The 23,555-nt window shown below is 28.8% G+C and overlaps 1 protein-coding gene across 1 annotated transcript in view; it reads right to left on the bottom strand.

The window, feature by feature from the left end:
* The window catches only part of LOC119674180 (protein windpipe-like), a 53,517-nt gene that overhangs the window by 14,176 nt on the left and 15,786 nt on the right, over positions 1–23,555 (bottom strand). Inside the window, exon 2 of the mRNA XM_038085304.1 lies at positions 23,029–23,077. The gene's annotated coding sequence lies outside the window, so the exon portion shown is untranslated. The remainder of the gene's footprint in view (positions 1–23,028; positions 23,078–23,555) is intronic.

The raw sequence follows: 23,555 nt of genomic DNA, 5'->3' as shown, positions 1-23,555 counted from the left end.
GATTGGTGAATCTGGGGTAACTTTTTCAAACAAAATTCACTTTTAATGCAATTATCATTTTCGTTTGGTAAATCTCGAGCGAATGCCAGATTAACAAGATTCCACTAAAATTATCAGCTGTTTTATATGACTTGAAAAATATAATGTGACTTGATTCGATATATGTATCTATGAAAAATATAAATGCCTACTAACACTACTACAAAAATTTTAGATTACTCTAAAAATGTTTGATTGAGCAAATAAATTTGACAATTCGAGAGCAAATCCAAATGAAATCCAGATTTACCAATCGAAAACGCCATAAGTAAGGCACACATCAGCACTCTGGAATTGCTTTTCATACTCGATTTTATCAACATTGGATTTTTTAGTAGATGTATTCACCGTAACGCAGTGAGTGATGTACTAAAATTGTCTAAATTGATGTACTAAATTGTCAAGATTTAAATGATATTCATGCAGTTTGTGAAGAGTGTCTCACAAAATATTCCAGACTGTGATATTCCAGGGTGATGCAGTAGCTAAAAGCGTATCCGTGTTCAATTCACATGAGTTCCAGGACAAGGCAGGCACTCTTCTCCTTGACATTCACTTTTCATATATTGATGTAGCATTTGCAGCTGATCAGACAAAAATATCTGAGACTAACCATACAAAATTGGATAAACAAACTCAATTATATAAATAGTAGATCATAAATATATAATAGATAAGTAATCTGAATCAAAAACGCACCAGTCAGCTGCTTCAACTAAGCCATAACCAGCTCAGCACTACAGTATTGGAGCTGTATCGGTTTAATGCATAATAAGTAGATATGCTATGAAACGGGGTCTACCCTGACTTCTGTCGCAGTTGTGGCGAAGTTGTGTAGAAGCTACTACGGATGAAGTTGAAGTTGATTGCATAAAAAATATGTAGATCTCTGTGTAAAGGAACAAAAGATAAAAATTGATTGATTAAAGTCATTTTTGGCACACTAATTCCAATTCTGTAGAGACAGGTCTTAATAATCAGAAGTATGGATCAGAAAACAAAGGTGATAGCACCATCCATTTTTTTTTACTATTTGGCGCTCGCTAAAACACTTTTAAAGCTAATTCCTTAAATATTTAATTTATACATCTTTTATTTATTTTTAAGATCATTGATTTCTTTTTACTTAAATATTTCGAGTTTAATTTAAAGTTTGGTTCGGGATTCACGAATTTACTTATGAGGACCTTTTATTGAGTAAAAGGGAGGGTGTAACGCTTTCTACGCAGCTGAGTACCAAACATTAGAGACTTCTGAGGTAACGGAATTTCCTTGAACCAATAGTTATTGCTATTAAACAAATTATGCCTTGTCTTTATGTATATAATATACTCAGAAGAATATATGTTTCTGAGTCTAAATAATTCCTCTCCAACTATTCGCCTCTGAATATGCTGTTGTTGTAGTTCAAATTTTTTTTCTGTTGCCTCAATCACCTTAAACCTCGTGCTAATAGCATAAAAGGTACTGTTACTATCTGTCTAGAATGATATCAACAAAAAGTGTTTGCTGTCGATGTGAATGCGGTTGGTCCATACTATCCAGTATTATAGTCCAGTGTACTACAAGAACAACGACAATATTAGAGCCTTCAATTCTGTTTATCTGAATAAAATCTAAAACTGTATATATAACAGTTCGAATTTAAATTGATATCAACCGAGTTTAAAGTACAAGGTTAAGGTATCTCTACCTTAGACTCCAACAACCATGTCAGTAATAACTATTTTAGAACTTTTTGTTATATGTTATTTCTTTAGTTTGAATCTAAAGTTCTAGTTGGAGATCATTATCGCTGAAAAAAGGTATTCGTACGTTGGTTCTAATAGCGACAGTATCTACCCCTGGAACTACCGATCTTTACGGAGCATCAAGTGCTATTTGCCTCATCTAAAAAAAAGACTAGAAAGACTTTAACTAGAAAGTTAAACTTTCCTGTTCTTATTCAAGTCGTACTCGTACTTTAAGGTTCAGTTCACAGAAACTTATTTTTCTTATATTTTAGCGTGACAGTCCGATACGCACCAATACTTTCTCAAATATTTTTCTTGATCTCAGAAACTTCTCAGTACTTTAAAAAAGTGAAGATCCGCCTTTAGAGATTTTTCGATATGTGTACCAAACTTTCATTTTATACAATATATCAAATGTTTGGAATTTTGAAAACGAAATAGTGGAGCACATATTATTATGTTGTCTTACTTATCCATAAGAACTCGCCTTACTCGTTCGATATCATTAAGAAAACTAATGGAAACTAATTAATGCCAAACCAAAATCACTTTCGAGCGCGCGTTTTATTTTGAAAGACTCTTGACATATTAACATAATAACAGATATTTTTAAAATTTTATAAAAATGAACTCATCAATCTAAATTCTAATTGTGACTCAAATACGAGTTTGTGCAAAAATCAAACTATTTGTTGCTTTTGATTTGTATTCATTAGATAAAAAAAAATCATTTGCAAAATGATGATGTATTAAATTGCCTCATTAAATATACCGAAAAAACCGCTTCAACAAGTTTTAGAAATAAAAAAAACTGTTTTTTTTTAGCTATAGATTGAATATGCAAGTTCATTAACAATTTCTGTGACCAAAATAATTTAAAAGTTTGGCATGCTTTCAATATCTGAATACAAAGCGGAAAGGAGCCTACAATCAAAAAGATACGGGGCTTCTATGAGTGCGCGAAGCTGCATGAAAGGCAGGGCATTAGGTTGTTAAGCATATAAAGAATTACTAATAAAACATGTTTATAAATAATGTTTATGTAGAATATATATGTATTGCAATATATACTTGCATATTTTGGTGCATAATCAAGGACGGAAGTACTTCTTCTTCTTGTTAGAGGAGCTGAGGCTTTATGTAGATAAGGAGAACTACAACAATAAAAACAATTCTAAGAATTTTTGAATAATTTGTTGGACAAATAAACAATTTAAGGAAAGATTACAATATTAAAAAAAAAATAAATAAAAAAACTGCCTTTTGCACACAAAAGCGCCATAATGAAGTTTAAATTTTGCGTGAAACTATTTGACAGTAATTCAGATACACGCTATATTCCCTGAGATACATGCAAACTGAACGACAAAAGCACTTAAGCTTTTTTATTGAGCGTTTTAAGTTATTTCACGCATGCGTGGCTACGTTCCAAATTATGCGTGAGCACAAACGCTTAACGATGATTCAGATGCGGGTCTTTTAAAGCACCCGAACCCCGTCATTTACTTGCGATTATTTTTTTCCAATTTAGTTGTGAGCACGAATTGTTTAGTGTTGAGATTGATTTCAACAGAAATTGAAAGCAAAAATGGAAAGTAGAAATACTTTGACAAATTTGCAATATTAATTTGAACAGGAACTTCGTTCTTCAGTAAATATCTGTAAGAAGTATATATGTATCGTCTATAAGTCATTTATAATAATATGCATAAGAAATATACTTGAACATTCTCAATTCTATGCAAAAGCAACACAACTAGTGTGCTGATTTGGTTACTCAATTTCTTAAGATACTCAAAACTTTAATTATATGTTGCGTCTCCTAAATAGACAACGTCTAGATCCTAATGAGTAGGAACTAGACAAAGGCGGGCACCTGTTAAATAAATATATAAGCATTTTGGATTGGAATCGTTGAAGTATTGCTATATTAGAGTTACTGGTTGGCTCGAAACTGCATTCCATATATCCTGGTGCCAGGTTTGCATAAAATAACTTTATTTAAAAACTTTAATTCAGATGTTGGGGTTTAACAATCAGTATATTTTAGCTATTTTCACCATAAGTTTAGATTATGGATACAAAATACTAGTTTAGAACTAAAGCGTCTGTTCAATGAATCGAAGAATCTAAATTTTTTTACAGTGCAGTTATCAGCTCTGTCTCACAACCATGTTTCAATTGCCTCAATTTAACAGTAATCCACACCAATAGCTTTGCATTAGACACCTTCATTACCAATATTCAATTTTGATTTTTCATCCAATAACTTTATTTTTTCTATTTTCGAAATAAATATAAGTCCTTATAGACTTAAGTGATTTGCTTGCACTAATAAAGGACTTGAACTTAATAACGATATCCGAAAATCGAAGAACGAAAAAACACCCAACGTGACGTCGTCTCGCTGTCCCATTGTGAGCGCGCTGTCCCAATGTTCCACAATATATATAAAATATATACAATATATAAGCCCTTATGGATCATATGGGCACCTGTTTAATTAGTCTAACGATATTGGATTTGAATCGCTGAAATTTTATCAAGTTAAAGTTAATGACGGTGTCTCACTACTGTATTCTATTTGTCCAGATTGGTATTATAACAGTTTTGCATAAGACATCTTTATTACAAAAGATTCATTTGGATTTAAGACCCAGGAATTAATATATTTTTTCTATTATCAGGGTAAGTTCAGATTTATTGAATATAATACTATTTTGCATTTTCAATTGAAACCATTACAGTATATCTATATATAAAAATTACTAGCTTTGGCAAACAACTGTATCACATATCACCCACGTAAAAAAGGGGTTACAACAGTCCCAAGGTAGGAACTGCGTGTCGTAAGAGACGACTAAAATACAGTAGGCGCCACCACTTGAAGCTGTTTAGAGTACAAGTAATTAGTAGTGAGTGAGTTTAACTTGTAGCACCAGACCGGAGGTGTTAATTTGGTACTATGGATGTCAGGACCGGCAGTACGGAACGTCTTGATCAATTGTCTTTAGTTACTTTATTAGGAGTACAGTGGTGTAGTTAAAATCCAAAGTTACACAGATATAAACGGGTGAGAAATAATAAACAGAAGAGATAGGCTTCGCTCCCTCTTAAGAAGGAGACTATATCCAAACATATAGCTTAAATTGGTACCGGCGTAATTTATGGAAATTCCAAAATGCAAGCAGTTCCGCATAGTTATGATACTTAAAACAAAAGGTGCGTTGCAGAAAAATGTATGAAATTCATTATTATTCCTCTGAATACTTCTGGGCAATGTGACGACAGTATAAGATTATAATAATACCTACATACTGTTGACTGGTTTTGTGTGATCCATTGACCCACTTTCAAAGTGAGTTAATTAATATTTTTTGCTTTATATATTTTTATATAAAATAAATGAAATTTTTCAATTCTTTATGCCTAAGTGAACTATAGCGCATCATAATGGACTGTCGAGTGTTTCAAAAGTAAGTATCTTATGCATCAATCACAAACGCACGACTTCATCGGATAATAATCATATGAGGAAAATTAAAAAATTAGGTATTAATGAGTTTGTTGGGCGCGAAATTAAATCATAACTTTTTCATTTAATCATCAATCGGCTGGTGTGGCATCAATTTTATTTTAATTTCGTACTTTATATAATTAATTTATATAATGGAACGCGCTTATGGCATTTATTTTTTGATTCGATTTTATTTTAATAAACTCTCGTCGTTATTGTTGTCACTTCAATGTCAATTATATGTCAGGCTGATGACATCGGCACTTGCACACTTATGTCCATTTTTTAACCATTACGATTACTTTATATACAAAAACATGTTTATTTAAATCAAAAAATAAAAATATCATTAAATGACACTCCATTTTTAATGGACTGAAAAATGGTATCGATTAAATTTTTTTTTTTTTTGTATAATTTATGATATAAAATTCAGTTTTTCAAATCATGAAAGAAGGACCAGAAAGAAACTTTATAGAGCAGTTATTAATAAAAATAATAAAATTAATTGAGATATTATTTTGAGGAAGTCACATTATAACATTTGTCAGTTTACTTTGAGTGATATCCACAATAGAACAGATAAAGATGAGGGCTTAACATTAGATGACGATGTGAGGCAAACTGAGGTATATAAGGTAAAAGATATACTTATGAAAGCTAAAAAATCTGATGTTTTTTAAGCGAAATAACGCGACTATTTGCATGTTTACCTAATGAGCTATGTTTCTTATAAGCCTATGATCTATGTTCCAGCTCAAAAAACTAATGATTATGAAATATTAACAGTTCTAATACTTAAGAAAAAAACATTTTCTGTGAAACATCCGAAGACACAACATTTCATTATTATTTGAATATTCTTCTTTCTAAAATTTTAATCACTTTCTTATAGAATGGTGTGTAAAGACTTTAAGAATATATCTTTCTATTGGGCACCACTCATTCATTTGAGAGATATTCCTTTCACTAAAAAAGGAATTAAACAATTTCTTCTAAATTTTTAATATATTTCTTAAAGAATGTTATGTTGAGAAGTTTAAAATATGTATTTCTTTTGGATATTCTACTCTCCGAATTTCTACTCTTAGAAGTTTTTTAATTACTTAATAAACATTTAGAGGCGGATTTGTAGAATATGATAAATATGAAAAAATTTCAATACGTATAAATTTTACCATCGTGGTCTCTTAATTGTGATAGTAGTTCCTACAAAATTGATTGAAAAACAATGTATAAAGCAATAATTGTGATATAAATGATCTTTAATTTGATATTTTATTAAACCCAAATGGACGTTTGTAACTAGTGATTTGAAATTTTTTCAAAATTTTCTAAAAAGATGACGAGTACTTGTAAATACTCGAAACAACTTTGTACTATACGGTCAGCCAATTTTCAATAAATTAATTAAAATTTTTGTTGTTGTTGCTTTATTGCTGTTCGAGCGATTCTTACCATAAAAATATAGTTTGGGATATAAACAACAAGCAGACTATTAGTAAAATAATATACATTAATCCCACCTGTAACGCGGTAGATTAGTTCCGCGTTATATGAAAACGCGTTATAGGGTATTCCCGTATATCCCGTATAGACACGTGCAAAGTTACGCGAAGCTAGTTATGAATTATACAAATCTCCGCATTATATGGGGGAATGCCCGTGTTAGTCGTTGGATTGAAATCGCGTAATATGAAAACGCGTTATAAGGGTACCGCGCTATAGAGGGGATTACTGTATATTCTTCATTATTAATTAAAAAAATGTTCGTTATTATTACAATTTATGTATAGTTGGCTTACAAAGATAAAAATATTTTCGCTAAACTTAACTCATTACTGAGTACATGCAAAAGCGAACCAATTTTGTTGAATTGGTGAGGGTAAAAAATTTGTACAAAAAAAGCTATGCTTACTTTCACATTTATTGTGCACATTTGTTTATAATTTATTTTAATTTTACCAAAAAAAAAAAAAAACTTTTTCGAAGAAATAAGCTAAAAAATCATTTATCTTCAACTGTCGAATTGGTCGAATTGGTCGAATTGGTCGATTTGCAAAAAACAAAACTTAAGTGAACACTTAAACAACTTCTAACTTTGCAACTTTTCCTGTCTCTCATTTTTGCAATAATTGCGGTTGACCATTTTATTAAAATTTTTTTTATTATTTTTTTGTAAAAAAAAACAAAAAAATAATGAAAGTAAGTTCATATAAAAAGTTATTATATGTTTGGTGAAAAATAAATTATTTTTATAAGTTTGTAAAAACGACGCAAGCGTGCCTGTGCCAAAATAAAAATAATTAAGTTGGACATATTTGAATTATGGCTCACCGTTGGATTGTGGATTGCAAGTAGGCATTTATTTTGAGATAAATGACTTTCTGAATTTATAGCAAATAGATGCATTCAATGTTATCAATTGTCTGCTAAATTGTGTTGTAAATATTTACTTGAGAAGTTAATAGATAGATGGTCGTTGCACGCGAAACTACAGGAAACCAAGTAAAACATATCTAAAAATAACAAAATCATGAAATTCGCACAGTTTTGTGAAAATACGAAAATTAACTCAATAAAAACTAAATACAAAAATAAGAACTAAATAGTATATATAACAATTCTAAACAAAAAAAAAAAAAAAAAGACATTGCAAATTAAAAGTAATCACGGCCAAACGATGGCAAATGCACAACAACCTTGACTCGAAGTGTACAAAATTTGGGAGTAACCCATACAAAAACTTAAGTTAAAAATATATTTAAACAAAAAATGTTTAATTTATTTAAGAAATAAATGTAAAAAAAAAATTTGATTTTTATATATTAATGAGGGAAAAATTTAGAAACCGGCGACAATGTTGAACTCGTTTGTCACTTAACTCGGCAGTAAAGCAATCACGTCATTTGTAGATATTTTTTTTTCAAGAAATTTCGGTACTGAACGATGCCACAGGTTCGCTTGCTGTTCTTTCAATAATCAAACAAATTCATTTTATGTGAATATCTTTCATTTATTCATTCACGAAATATTTTTATTTATTTTTTTTATTTTTATTTTTATTTTTATACTTTTTAAAGTCAATTGTGTTCATAAAAGAATTACTTTTTGCACACTCGCTTTATTGAAGCGAGTTTTCGCAGAAGTTCACTTCACATTTTACAGTTGCTAAATACGAGTATGTATATATGTCTACGCTTTCTCAGATACTCCTATGAATATCAGAGATTTCTATTTTACATACATTCCCAGATCGTTAACACAACAGATCGCCTGACAGACCGTCAACTGTCGGCGTTTTCATGAATTATGTATTTGCACTCAAGAGTTCTAATATAAAAATTTCTATCTCTCTCTCTTTTAAGTACCATAACGATTGTCTACTTGAGTGTAAATATTATAATTGAATAAAAAGAATATCAAAGTAAGTGGCGTCTTAAAGCAACAATAAAATATAAATATAATAGTAACGTCAATAAATTTCATTCTGTGATATATACTCGTACTCGTACAAGAGGGTTCGACTTCCTGAAATTCGACTTCTATTCACAACAAAAAAAAAACATACATGGAACTGTTAATTGGATCAAGTTCAATGTTAATAATGTCAGCATAATAAAATAATTTTAGTTTGTTTAGATTAACATTTAATCTTGTTTAACTTCTTTTCTTAAATAATCTAAATATTAATAATAAACTTAATTATTTTCGATAGAAAATAAAGATTTGAACCATCCAAAGATTTTCAATAGAATAGAACACAGTGACCTTGAAATACTTTTTACTTTACAAGTCCCTAATAAAAAGAAACGAAAACTGCCTCAACACCCAGCTGCTTCAAGACCAAAATAACTTTTATCGAGTAGTTTATGGTTCCTAGCCCTGACAGTCCTACCGACTTTGACAACAAGTTTCATTAGATCGCTGGGAAAGTAAATACGATTTTTACCAAGACTTTACTAAATTTTGTCACGCATTATCCATTATAACCTACACAGCACAAAACAAAGTCTGCCAGTCACACAGATTATGACTAAAAGTGCCATTCAATTATTCGGCAAGTAGTTCCGATTTTGTTCAACAGAGAGTTTAATTAACACGGATAATCACTATATATTTAACAATCGTTATTCTTAAAAGAAGATGATGGTAACTGTTTAGTGGAATTTCAAGGGAATCGTTTTTTAACCTACTGTCGGACAAGTTGAATTATTGAACTTAAACACAAAAGACCATATTTTGATCATTAGTGGAAATGTAATATTCCAATACAATACAATAGATCTCATACAAATTAGATACCTTATCAAATTTGTATGATGTGAGTTACCAAAATTTGATGAGATATATTGTCACACTCGCCATGATTCTTAAAAGCTGTTATTCCATTTAGTAGCCTTTTAAGGGTATCGGTTTTTAACTTTCTACCAGACAAACCCACAATAAATTCTGAGATGTCATCAGTTCTCACTGTTCCGCTACACAGGTTCTGAAGTGTACAAATCGAATGATTCACTTAAACACAAAACACCAGAATTTGATCATTAGACAAAATGTAGATTTCCAATATGAAAATTCAAAACCCCATATAAATTTCGGACCTAAGGATACAAGGTCTGATTTTAGTATTCCAATATGATAATTCAAGACCCTATATAAATTTGGTAACTCAACAAATTTTTATCTGATGAGTTACCAAACTCACCATACTCACTATGATGAGAGGGATATATTTATTTATTTATATATAAGTTAACACTAAAATTTGTTCTAAAGTAAACTAAGAATAAGGAACTGGACTACTAGATTCACACTCACTATAATTTTTAATAGCTGTTCTTTATTATTATTTTTTTAATTAATTTGTTAAATATTCCCAATTAAAGAGCATAACTAACTGCAATATTATTGAAGGCAAGATTTATTCTTTTAAATCATTTTTTTTAACAATTGTATATTATGTACACCCCGGTTTGATATGTGAAATATGCTACCTTATTTGTCGCAATTTATGTTTTATTTACATCAGACGGAGTACTAATAGTGCTTTACGTCAAGAGTGCTTCGATCAAAATTGGCAGTCTTCAAAGCTATTAATAATCTGATTTATTCCAAAAATTTGTAAAATACCGAACGTTTTCAGTTTAATGAACTCCTCATAGGTAAGCGGAGCGTGATTTGCAAGATTGAATATTTTGCTTTTTGGTTTATGCTTTCGGTTTCGTTTTTTAGGCTCCTATGAAGGTTAATAATATGTAGCGAAAAAGTGGGTAAAAAATTACAAAAATCAGGTGATCGTTTAGCTTAATGACTGTGTAAAAAGCTACAAAAAGTAACACAAAAAAAAATAGTACGGGTACATAACAATCTAAACTATTCTGGTGTTTTTTTATGGAGTTTTGTATTGTACTCTTCTTAAGAATGGCACTATTTTAAGTTTAAAGTTGAATAAACTTTTTTTAGGAAATATGAGTAATAATTTCATTTAACACCTTAAAATTCTAAATATTACTTGGAATAACACAATTACTAATAGATATATATAATATACTTTTATGATAAAATTAACAAGAATTCAGCCCACAAATAAATATGAGTATGACAAAAAAAGTAGAAGTCTATTCGATTCAAATACTCACTATATATTAAGGTAATAGTCAGTTTATTACAACAAACTTTACATATAATTAAAAATAATCTTATCTTTAATTAATGAAATCTTCTAATCGTCTTGTTAAAGTTGATTCCCTATAATTTCCGAAAAGTTTAATCATAGTCAGCTATTTACTTTTAAAAAAAAAAAACATTTTTTGCCATTATTGTTTACGTAAATAATTTTATATAGAATTAACAAAGCGTGTACTGAATATTTAATTCATTTTTAATTTTTAATTTTCCATAAGATCAGCAAAAATTTTAATGTCATTGCACTTTACAAACTCAGGCGGATATACGAACCGCGTTAAGTGTGTCTTTCGGTCACATAGCTTTACCCACTTACAAATCCGAGACCAAGAACTTACAAATATTATATATGAAACTCAGCACATTTTAAGTCACGTGTAGTTTATAATATAATATATATTATATTGTGATTCACATTACTTGAGTCCTTATAATCGATAGAATTTATTATAAGCGAAATGCAAAAATAGAAAGGGACTGTGTCTAAAACACGCCACCAGAAAAAATCAAAGCAATCTTTATATATGCGTTAGGCTAATCAATTTTTTTAATAAATATGTGGATTAAAATATATATAAGCAAGGTTATATTACTGTAGCAGTCAACCTAGCTGACCAACTTATTATGACCCAACGTATTCATTCATATACCACTGCTCAACATGAAACCTTTACCATATTATATATGAAATCATTCTAAGACTCGCATTAAGCACGGACTGTTTTTTAACTTTGCAAAGCCACCAGATTGAAGTGGTAGTCTGACACAACAAAGCTCACTTCAGCATAAATAACGGTCTGTTTGTGATACCAAGCAGTGAGATGTTGAAGTTATATTTGCCTTAGAAGTTTGCCGGGATTTTATATAGAATCGAGTAGCTACCCAAGAAGTTTCTTTTTCCCTTTCAACTCCACAATCTCTGCAATATTTAAAAACGAAAACTTCCAGCTAAAAAGCACGACTACCTAATAGTCAGGAACCGATTATACAAATCGCCGCGATTTCAGAGATGTTCTCTATTAGCAGGCTTAGTAAATCTCTTGATTGTCTCCTAATAAGTAGAAGCCATATTAACATAGACATTAGACCAGTATTTTTATTTTCTCAAAATATCCTTGTCTTTTGAACAGCACTGTAAAATATACCAACAATAGGCTAAAAAGTCAATAGGTATTCCAATTTAATTTTTGAATGACGTATCCTGTCAAGAGGAAGAGGTTTATGTACTAGAAAATATTTTTAATTCAAGGATTTTTATACTAAAATAATTTAATTATAATAACATTTAACGGATCGCGTCAAGGAAGGGATATATCAGTTAATAATTTGTATTAAAGTGTTTTCATAGCTCAAAACTCGTGTAGCCGATTTTTTAAAAGCACAGATAGGCATGTAGCCGTGGGGGAGGGAGGTAGGTTAGATTTGAGAGTTAAACCTCTTACCGAAATAAAATAAAGAACTACATTTATATATAAGTACATTCATTATTTTTACATTATGACCATTTAAGAATACAAAATTTTTTATTGAAATCCAGTCCTATAGCATATAGAACTCTATATATATTTAAACTGCAATCTACAGATTATTACAATATCATTCAACCTGAGAATCCTGACTACGCGTTCATTGAAAACTGTAATAATATTATGGAAAACTGCCAGGCAATTTGAGGAAATTTTAATCTTAGTACCACCGAGTTTATTGATTCGATGCCTTCCTAGCTATATGATTATATTTTAATCTTAATTTTAGTTACTACTACTTATAGCTACTTCTACGGTCATTTTCTTTATTATTGTGTCATCTGCTAAATAAACTCTATAGCAATTAGGTGGATGAACTGACAGTTCTACTTCTTGATCCTTTGAGAAAACTACAAGGGCAACTCTTTGGTTATGTTTGGAACCTTCTGCATAGAAATTTATCTCTTCTTTATATACAAGGTCTCCACGTTTTGCAGTATGTTTGAAGTCTTCTATATAGTAACTTAAGTCACTTTTTCTCCACGTCTAGAAATATACTTACTATGATCTACTATGATCTGCTTTTTACAAAAATGGCATATTTGATCAATCTGTTCAGGTAAATGATAGAAAGTAACTTTTTTTCATTTATAAAATTTGTCTCGATATTAATTTTGTATAGAATTTAAGTATTATTTCTTCCACTTTTTTTTACATTGAACATTTGCTTAGCGGATGATAGTTTCAGCTAGTTGAACTTAAAAACTGTCTAGTCTCATTTACAATATTTGAATTATAATATTTAATGAAATGAAGTAGATAACTTAATTATAATTAATTTCATGTTCATAATTACATAGACAAGTCTAACTATATTTATTTAGTCAATAACATTTTGGAATAAGTAAAGCAAAATACGCTATTATCTGTATAGAATGCACTTGAACTTGAATCAAATTATAGGAAATCTCAAGTCTCTTAGATAATAAACATTTTCAAGTTAATAATAATTAAGTTGGAACAGTCATTTTAATTGTTAAATCATTTAATATATAATTTCATATAATTTATTTTATGTCTCTATGAGAGTTGAAAATTTGTATTTATGTAGACAATTATTATCTGCTTGGATAATGAAAAATGTATCTAATAACATGCTATATATTATTCCATACATGTAATTATCTTCTAATTAAAAATATAAATTCTAATTAATATAATTATGATGTAATTTAAGAAGCTTTCAATAAAAATGTTATTTGAGTCTACACATACTGATATCAAATGACTAATAAAAAACAAAGTTAAATTTATATTATATATTAACTATTAGAATAATTAATTTTAAGATTTTAATAAAACTTTGATATTAAAATTTTTCTTATTTTATTATCGTTTCCCTGATGAATATATAAAAATTATATATTTTCAACAAAAACAGCATAAAACTCAACAAGAACTTGCGGGTATGCATATAATAAAAACTGCCCCACACTAAAGTTTTTATCTCATCCATAAAAAAGTACAAAGTACATTTAGAAAATATCTAAAACTATGACCAATTGAAAGTATTAATCATAAAGTAATTATTTAATACTCTTATATTCGCTCGAAGTATGTCATTGCGAAATCTTGGGAAAGATCACAAAAACCGCAAACAAATTATGAACGTTTCGCGGAAAGTACTCAGTTTGGACTTTTGTGGCTTTCGAATTGTTAAGCTCCTCCAACGATTACACATAGATAATTTGATTTAAAACATAAAACTTAATTGAAATAAATAATTGTTATTAAAATAAAAAATAATTCAATTGAAACAATGTACGCTTTTGGCAATCATTTATCCGCTACTGATTCCCAATAACTGAGTTAGCTTTTTAATGGCAATGATTTTGCATTTTTTTGGAAAGTTTATAATTAAAAAAATTGGAAAAAATGTTTTTAAATTAAATAATGACATAAGCTCTACTAATTGGATTTGTCATTAAGTTTAATAAAAATTTCTAAATTACAATCCAAAAGCTTAGTTAAATACTTTAGATACTTCGAAAAAGAAATCCTGCTGCTCAAAGTATAAGTTGAAAGATCTACTTCTAGATATTATGATATCTTTATTTTAGTCACAAGATGTTTATCAGTGTTTCACTGGATCAAATTTTTAATTATTACTAATAAACATAATTTTAATATCTTATGTTTTCATTCCAAACTCCAAATTTACTTCTCTAGTTAAGTATCTTTTTGAATAGCTTACTAAAATATAATTTATCGGTTATACATAGTAAATAAACAAAGAAAATAAGATGAAATAAAGTATAAAGATTGATTTAGTTTAGGTTAATATGGTTAACCATTAAACACAAACAGACCTGTTAATCTCTGGCGACACTCAGTAAAGCTTAAAGCTGTTCTAGTTTTTCTTGGAAATACTACTTTGGAGTCTTATTATGTTTCACACAAAAGATTATCTTGTAAATTTATTCCATTTTTCAAATACAAAACATTTTTATGTGAACTATTCTTCTTCTTATTTGGCACTACAATCCAGTATGAACCTTGTCCTCCCTCACGATCTGCCTCCACATCTGTCCCTATCTTCTGCTACTCTCTTCCAGTTCAGTACTTCAATTGTTCTTGCATCACCACACACGTTTTCATCCCATCTTGTTCTGGGGCTACCTCTGTGCCTATGTATTATATATTTCTATGCATCACAAAATATACGATATTGATAATTTGTCAAATCATTTTATTATAATTAAAAACATTAAAATTAATTAATTAAAAATTTTTAGTATATCATTGTTATAAGCCAGAAATGGTAGAGCCCACTGTTGATACTGATCCAGAGTGTACATTTTTAAAAAAAAAAACTTTTACATTGTAGTTCCTTGACACGCTCGGGGTAACTAATGCGAGCCCCTAAAATATTTCAGTTCACTCACTACTTCCGGTAGAGCGACTCTCTATAAAAACCTGATGATGGGGTTGATGTACAGTCTGATAGAGTCATCAGATTAAAAAATGTCTATAGTATCGATTGGAGTGCTTTAAATATCTAACGACCTCCGGTTCTATCTAGCTTTAGTCATGCTCGACTCTCTTAACAGATACTATTTGAATTAGAACCGAAATAAGTTAATAACAAGATAATTATAAAAAAGTTATTTTTTATTTTATATTATTTTATATTATATTTTAATATTTAAAAATTCCATGTAAAATGTATTCGATATTTAAAATTTAAAAACCGTGGATAAAAGATATTGCCACCTTTTTTTTTTTCAGTTAATAGCATTGTTTTTACTCACTATGTAATATTTAAGCGCAATCTTCTCAGATTACCCAGAGTATTTATATGAGATGTTTTTGAACTGATTCTTTTAAGTGTTCTGCGATTTCACAAAGATATCGTATTGCAAAACTTTTTAGCAAAACTGCAACAAATCTAATCAACTAAGCACCATTCTCAACTAACATGACCTCATGTCACTATTTTCTTTTCCCAAAATTAGTATTACCACTTCAAAGAAAATCTTTGAAGTCGTTTGAAGGTCACACCTCAATCAACCTACGAAGAAAACAATATATTGAAGATTGGGTCAACCATTGTCATAGCTTTATTGCCTACTATGAGAGCGACTAAATGATGATTGATTGTTTGATAATTTTATTATATTTTGTTTTAATAACTCTAGATACTTTTTACATTGAATACTTTTTTTAACATTCGCTTTACTTTTACCTTATTATAGCAATTAACTTTATTAAATATTTCCTACCATAACACGGCTATATAAATTTACTTGATTTCAATCTATTTTAACTATCTCTTAATATCTGTTAATATCTGTTAATATTTTAAATAACTTTAATTTATCTGTAGATTGCAAATTATTCAGGTCACTCAATTATTCCTGTTTTTTATCTTTTTGTACTATTTTGTTTAATTTATACTATAAAAAGTAAATGAAATAAATTTTACTTTAAAGCATTTGAACTCATAAATTATATTTTACAAATTAAATTGGAATTGAAAACACATTTACCATAAATTCAATTATAAAAGAACCACTTTCCTAATCTCTTGAAAACGCCTTAAGACCAAAGCAATTGGAACTTGGCAAGGTAATTAAAGTTACAATGCGTAGGTGCTTTTTTATTGTAACTGCAAATTTTCCAAAAGAAATTGCATTCAAGCCGGGAGGAGTTTTCTTTTCAATGCGTTTCGTAGGATATGGCATATAAATTCGAAATAAAAAAAACTAAAACAAATTATAAATGAAAATTGCTTTCGAAAAATTAAAAAAAAATGGTTTAAATTTTCATGTTTTAAAAATACTTCATTCTTTCTAGAGCAAAAAATTTACTTACTATAATAATAAGATATAATAATAGAGCATCTTTTTAGAAAGTGAAAAATATATATATAACATATATATTAATCGAATATTCAACCTGAAACTGCGATAATATAATTCGCAATTGCAAGAAAAATGAGTCTGCCAAATTTGGTGCCTCAGGTACTTATTCGAAACACCTAAAAGATCTTGAAATACCACTGTCATCATGTACTTATCACATGATACTGAAATCTGAACTTGAAATCCCCTAAAATAGTCACTCTTCAATATGCAGTCACCTATACTCATTCTGTAAGGATATATACTCACCTATACTCATCTGCACTCATGTGTACTCATCTGTACTCATGTGTACTCGCCTGTACTGTACTGTATTTGGCCTCGTTTTAGAAAGATTGCCTGAAGGCAATCTATACCATCTCTAGCAAAAGTCAAAGTATGAAGACGTAACGTAAAACTAGGTCTTCTAAAGATTTCAGTGGCTTCTCTAGTTTATCAGGTCATAAAGAATAAAGACAACACCACAGCAAAAGTATAAAGACATAGTGGAAGTATAAATCAACCAAGAGGTACAATGATTTCACTTTCCAGTAAGTCTTCTGAATTGATGACGGTACTATAGCAAAAATTTAAGAATAAAAATGAAGTAGAAAGTTAGGTCTTACAAGATTTAATTAAGTTACGTAGGCAGTAACTATAGTTGATATAAAAGATTACATAAAGCATACCCTCTCTCCCGAAGCGCCTGAAGAGTGTTTCGCTCTTAACCTGGAATACTATAATCGTTTGTAGGAGCAGTAAAGTAAGTAAATGTATCTTTCACTAAATAAATTCAAAAATTACTAATATAATCATTTTTAATAAAGAAACGTATGATTATGAGAGAGAATTCAATGATTATTTCAATAATCCATCATTATAAAAAAGTTATAGTTTGATTTTTTGTTTCGGAACCACCCATACATTATTTTAAATGGAATAGCATTTTTTCTGCATCTGTATCTAAATTATTATTTATTGCTATTAATGATTATGCAATTAAAATTAAACTGCATCTTTTCTAGAGAAAAGGTCAAGAATTGATTGAAACAATTATAGTAAATATGAAACTATTATTAATTCGTATAGATACACTTTAAAATACTTCAAAAAATGAAAATAGAAAACAAAACACTACAAAAAATATTATAAATAAAATTAATTTATTGTAAATAATGCAATGTTTAGACTAATGTACTCAACACAACAAATCATGCAGCAATCCTTATAAAAGTATGCCAAACAGTTTCAATAAGTCTAGTTAATACCGGTGATCCCTAGTGGATCCACTTAAGTCTAGAGGCGCATTGTGTTATTCGATAAGTCTAAGTGCGAACATAGTATAAGATATAGATTAGATTATGCTAGCAGACCAAAATGGTCACGCGTGGACCATTAAGGTTTATTGCAATACCAGATCGGAGTCTTATTTGTAACGATAGTATAGATCACTCAGGATGCGCTTGTTATTAACGGATTCTATTAACACTTCAACAGCAACCTCAGGCATGTACTCCAGTTCTGAAAACTGACAGCCCCCAAGTATTTTTGTCGAGTTCTCAAGAGCGCCGAGCAGTTACACAGCAGCTGTTTCAGTATAAGATATAAATATCTCGTATATGATGATGCGATTGAACCCGACTTTAAAAAAATAAGTTTACGAAAAAAAAGAGGAATGCTTATACTTCAATATACCCGAAAACGTATATCAAAAGAAGCTTTGCCGATATAAAGCCTTAATACTAAGGATATTATAGTGATACTATAGTTCAATGGGTAGTTGTCTCGACAAATTTTTGTTCAATGACAAAATGCTCTCAATTACTTTCATTATTATTATTATTTAATTATTATTTTATAATTTTTTTTATTATTAATTATAATTATTTTTTTATTTTTCTTAGTTATTATTTACTTCCTGGAACTTTGTCTTGCACTGATCACAAATATATTTAAGATATATTAAATTTATTATAATTATTTGAATATTATTTTATAATAATTTAAAAATTATTTTATAATAATTTTTATTATTATTAGTTATTATAAGAACAGAATGTTTGGCATGTATTCCAGATCGCCTGTATATCTAGAAAAATATCACCAGAAAAAATCAAATCTAAAAATTTCAAATATATTAAATTTAAATTAGTAAAATTCTAAAACTATTAATAAATGTCAAATGAACTTGCTTAAATGTTTCTTTTCATTTAAAAATAATTTCATCTCAGCAGATTTCCCAGAAAGCATTTAAGTTCACACATTTATTTTGAATAAACCATAAATCTCGCATGATGTACTCGTATATTGACAATATAATTAAGTTAACGATTGTCTTGTGTCTATTTAAGTTAAATTAAAATATTAATTCGGATTTTATTTTCAATATATATTATAGAAATATATATAAACAAAATTCATATATAAAGAGGTTTTTCATATATAAAATATTTTTATATATCAAATTTTAAACAATAAAACTTTGCGAGCGGAAATCACACAATGTAGGTGTCAAAAAATTTGCTAAATTTTAAATTATTTAAAATTTTTTAAATAATTTAATTTTATTTGTTTTTTATATAAAATGTCTGAAGAAATTGTCTATAAAATATATTTATATTTATATTTTTCTTCAATATATGATATTAATATTTTTTGTTTTCGATTTTGCTGCTTCAAGAAAATCTACCTTAATATGTAAATATGGTATATCTTTTTTTTATAATATGTTAATTTTTGCATTAAAAAATGACTAATGCATCTTAACTAGTTTATAAATCTACCCATACTAATCAGTGTAAGTGTTTTATTTGAAAATAAACACTTAAGTTGTTCAAACAACTCATTAATAACTGACATGGAAACAAGCGGATACACATATATCTGTAAGTACAAGTATATATATTTTAATTATATATGAATTCATTCATAATCGTCTGTGTTTGCTAACTAAAATAAATTGAGAATTCCCTCACTCAATCTTATATTTTTAACTAGGAAAGCTAATTATAAGCGCAATTATTGAGTACCCTACAAAAAATTAGCTGAAAACGAACTTGAACTAGACACCATTTAAAGAAAAAAAAATATAAAAAAATATATATAAATATATGCAGATAAAAATGATTGTAATTTATACAAATCTGTGGTTGAGCTATAATATTTTCAGTGATTTTATGTCATGTATCATTGGTTGAAATTTTGTAGTCGTGGTATAAAATAAAGCTGGTGATATAATATTTTATTTTATAAATCAATCTTTTGCGACTACACAGTTACTTTAACTGTATTATTTTTACTAATGAAAATATTTCTATAAAATATGAATATCGAACAAATTCTTAGAAGAGTTATATGTAAGACTAGCATTTTAACTTGCTTTATAATTACTCATGTACCGATCGAAAAATTTCTTTTTCGTTTAGTTGTTTTTTTAACAACTATACTAAAATAATGATTCATTAATAATATTGAATCTGCAGTTTCCAAACCCATTTATATAATATTAATATTAATTAATTTTATTTGATTTAATCTAGTCATTGATTTAACAAAACGAAGGAAAATCGTTTAGACGCAAGCATTCACTTATTCAAAACTTATTCGCTTGCTTGCAAATTTAAATATTTTTATGTAAGTATATTAAATAATTGCTTCTGTCCTTTTTAGTGGATAAATTAATCATTTTAAAATGTGAAAAAAATTGGCAAAAAATTAGACATTACGTTAGGAACTGAATTAAGTGGGGGTAATGATTTAACAGTAGAATAAAACTAAATTTAACTTTAGAAACTTAATTAATGATATGCGGAAAATGAAAAATCAGTGGAAAAATGATAAAGTTTGTTGAATAGAAACTGCTCTAAGTTGCAAACCAAAGAAGAAATATATAAAATTGTAGACAAGTTCTGTTGAAATGCTAACGGGGGTCGTGATGTGATTTAGAAACGTACCAACAACCTCAACACTGTTTTACTGAAGAGGTATGCTTTACCGCAATTATAATAATGAGCCTGCTATTGAACGTGACGGTTATCAGAGAGTCGTGTCAGTACTTATTCTATTGATTATAATTTGATTTTCAATCAGAGATTTATTTTTTCCACAATAACGCTTTGGTTCATAGAATTGTAATGCTGATCCTGTAGTTGCTTGCGAACTCATGGCCTTTGATTTCAATGTATCCAGGCAACTAGCAAAGCTTGCTAAATCTAATTTCCGTTGCGTATCTTAATTGTGCTGACAACAACTTTCCGAATTTTCTGAGTAATAGGTATGCACAGGAAGTGCGGTTTTTTATAAATATAATATTATAGGTATTTGATTTTAGGAAATGCTTTAACATTTAGACAATAACTTGGTTCTTATCTTAAGTTGACGTGATTTTCAAATATTTTTTAGTCCCCCAAAAGGAACAACATTCTGTATATAATATATATGAAAATAGTGAATATGTATATATAATTAAATCTAATTAAATGTTTCTTTGTTGATTCATAATATTATCGTATTTAACTCTTTACTTATCCGTAGATTTCCGTAGTTTAGTGTTACTGATGTTAGTTTCTGACTGAGTCAGAACTTTATGTTGAGAATATATTCATGTTATACGGGTTTATTAAAATTTGCAAAATATGTTGCATGCAAGATAATTTTGCAATTCATTTACTTTCAAAAAGAAAAAAATTTAATTATTTTGAGATACAAATTATAAGCAGCTGTGTGAATTTTTTTATAAACACTTTGAGTTATACCCGGAGCTTCGCAGATGATCTACGAAACTTTGCATGACACTTTATTTCATTTCATTTCATTGCTTTTGTTACTAAAAAAAAATTTCTATAACTGCGAATACAAGCTATTTAATTTTGAAGTCTGCTAAAGAAAGAGTCTGCAGACTACTTTATTGCTTTCAATTTGTATCTTTTTTTTTTTTTGACTTTGACACAGTGGAAGAATTACACTTAAGTTTAAATACAGCAACAACAAACGAATGAATGAACGACTAAACATTTACATTAGTTCAACTCTTTAGTTACTTAACTCAGGCTTAGGCTAAAGGCAAAATGGGATTGCAAGTGATCAGCGCGGCTAGTAAAAGTGGAAGGACGGTACTTGTAAGCACTTGTAAGCACGTGTATGAGGCAGCGGATAAATGCCACACGCAAACTTATACAATCAGCAAATTCACCGCCAACCAGACAGACAACAATTTTTTATATAAACAAATTAGCCTAAGGTTAAGCGTAAACACGAGTTGGCACAAAGAAAAAAGCAATAAAATATCGTATGATCGGCAAGATCGACAAGATCGACGCGATCATTCAAACTGACTAAACAGTTGTGCATTTTTTTTTTTTTTGAAAATAGCTTGGCTACCAATTATTGGACAGAAATGCTCGAATTTATGTACTCATAAATAAACTAAAAGTGTTTCTTCCAATTGTACTGCACATACTCGCATCGGTGCACACAATCAGTGTTATCCAAATTACTCGAATCATGAGCCAAAGTAGCGCCTATCATTTTAAGCAGAGATAAAAATCAGCTAAACAGCCGGGCGAGCCACTTTAGATGGCTTGCCCAAGAAGATGGGTATGAAGTGGTCGTAGCTATAAAAACAAGCCGTTTGGGTAACAAGTAAACGAACGGCTTTTACCAAATCGAAACTAATGCAATTATGGAGACTGGCATTGTACGCTCCCACCTTCCATACAACGACTTGTTTAAATAGAGCTTTAGAAATGTTTTGCGCTTATATACGAGTTTGTATCTTTGCAAACGTTGAGATTTTCAGACTCGGACTTTATGCGGAAAGTGCCGGCCGGCAACTTGTTTTCTTCAACTGATCTTGAATTCTTTAATTGATATATATATTTTAGTCGCTTTTTATAGCGAAACACGTTATTTTGTTATAAATCATTTAATACTAAGTTCTTATATACGTTTAGGTTTTTTATTAACAATTTTATCTAAACTGGTTCAGTAATTTATGTACTCGATTCGCTTAAAATGTGTGTGGATATGGAGTTTCACTGCAAATTTTTCTAATTTAATTGTTAAACTTGAATTTGTCATTTAGGATTTAGCATTTAGCATTGAATTAAATCTATTTTAGATACTTTTTAAGAAAACAAAATTAAATATTTTATATAAACAAATAAATTGGACAGAATAATTACCTTTTGGTTAACATGTGTATATTGAAAATATTCTTCAATGTGCTATTTTCTGAAATTGAAATAATAAAAAAAAAATTAATACTTTATTAAAAATAATATAGAGGATTATAGAAACTAAAATTAGAGAACTATATTTTAAAAAAAATAAAAGACCGTTTATTAATTTTTATTGAGCCTTTTAGAAAAACAAAGTCATTTGAAAAAGTGAACTCACAACTACACTAAAATAATAAAAATTAATAAAATTATATTAAATATTAAAATCAATTCTTATTTTGCGTTTAATCAGAAATTACAATAATTTATTTTGCTTATATTAACTTTAATTATTTTATAATAGAACTCTTCAGACCATGCTCGGTAACTTGGTAACTCGGTGTTCGGTAAAGTGATAAAATGAACGTGAGTTTTTTGGTTTGTTTTATCGATATATCTTTACAGAAACTATCTTTACAGAGCTAGCGAGTAACCAAGCACGTCTAAATAACACTATTACTGTAATCAATACCACGAAATGAATCATTTGC

Source organism: Teleopsis dalmanni, chromosome 2 (genome assembly GCF_002237135.1).
Source record: "Teleopsis dalmanni isolate 2A chromosome 2, ASM223713v2, whole genome shotgun sequence".
NCBI classification, from domain to species: domain Eukaryota; kingdom Metazoa; phylum Arthropoda; class Insecta; order Diptera; family Diopsidae; genus Teleopsis; species Teleopsis dalmanni.
Note: the sequence above shows the minus strand (reverse complement) of the source record. Positions and strands in the feature narration are given on the sequence as shown.